The 1,319-nt window shown below is 52.1% G+C and overlaps 1 non-coding gene across 1 annotated transcript; it reads left to right on the top strand.

Annotated features, from left to right (window-relative positions):
• The first annotated feature begins 223 nt into the window (after window positions 1–223).
• TRNAS-GGA (transfer RNA serine (anticodon GGA)) lies at window positions 224–296 on the top strand. Its single transcript has one exon. It is a non-coding gene; the product is annotated as a tRNA-Ser (tRNA).
• Window positions 297–1,319: the final 1,023 nt, after the last annotated feature.

Below are 1,319 nucleotides of genomic sequence, written 5' to 3'. Positions count from 1 at the left end.
TATACTTCAATAAAAGAAAGAAAAGTTTTTAAAAAGGAAAACATTGAAAAACCCCACAGGGTGGTAAGAGAAAAAGTTTCCCAATCCAACAGAACTCCATAAGGATAAAGAATCCATAAGCCACAGTAAATAATCAGCATAATTTTAAAGTAAGCAGAACAGTGGGATTCAGTTAGAAGAATCTCTGCTCCTGTCCCTGAGATGTTTACTTTAATAAAGTTGCTTCCTGGTGGCTCAGAGGTTAAAGCGTCTGCCTGGAATGCAGAAGACCCTGGTTCGATCCCTGGGTCGGGAAGATCCCCTGGAGAAGGAAATGGCAACCCACTCCAGTACTCTTGCCAGGAGAATCCCATGGAGGGAGGAGCCTGGTAGGCTACACTCCATGAGGTCCCAAAGAGTCGGACACGACTGAGCGACTTCACTTTCAGAACTGAAGTAGTCATACAGTGTTTAACTAGACTCACGGCTGGTCCTTGAACAGAGCACTGGAGACACAAGCTGCGTCAAGACGGCAGTTACATCTACTTCATGATTCTTTCCATCCACAGAAAGCTTTATGTCTATGAACGGTCAGATTCAACAAGGATGCTACTCAGGAGTTTTGGACGTTCCTGGAGGAAATCAGGTGTGTGCCTACGCTTATTGCATAACAGCTCTGACAGCGTTTAACACTGTTCCTGGAAAAAAGGAAAAAGAAAACTTGCAGCTGTAGGTTCTGTTCCATAAATCTCTCCACCAAGCATGCAGCTGGCTGGGGAGTGGCTCGCGGGGGAGCAGGCAGAGCTCCGGCTCTCAGATAAGCACAGGGGCCGCTCTCCAGGGAAGCCCAGCCTTCCGCTGCACGCCAAGCCTTTTCAGAGCCCATACGGCTCTGCGGAGTCCCCGGAGAGCAGACTCCACAGTTAGGCCTGCAGGAACACCAACATTCTTCCACAACACAACAAGGACAACAAAAACCAGCTAAAGAACTTTTGTTGCCAATGGAAAAACTCGAAGTGCTTGCTGGTTTCAAAAAGAATCTGCTCCCTTCCAGCCCAGAGCAGCCAAAGGTGTGTTTCAGACCCAGGCCAGCCTTGGTCCACTCCGCTCGGCTTCGGGGGTGGGGGTGGTCGTGACGCCCTGCTGGGGGTTCAGCCGTGAGGAGCTCGCGGTCAGTCCAGAGGGCCTGGGCTCCCAGAGTCAGGACGAACGCGCGCCTTCCCGGCCACGCTCTGAGACGCGGGCCAGGCTGACAGAGGGTCTGCGGTCCACACTGGCAGTTCTGAAAACACCCCCGCCCCCGACTCGTGACTGCACGGGGACCGCGTCCCAGGTCTGCT

Source organism: Capricornis sumatraensis, chromosome 11 (assembly GCF_032405125.1).
Source record: "Capricornis sumatraensis isolate serow.1 chromosome 11, serow.2, whole genome shotgun sequence".
NCBI classification, from domain to species: Eukaryota; Metazoa; Chordata; class Mammalia; order Artiodactyla; family Bovidae; genus Capricornis; species Capricornis sumatraensis.
This window is presented reverse-complemented; position numbering and strand designations above follow the sequence as displayed.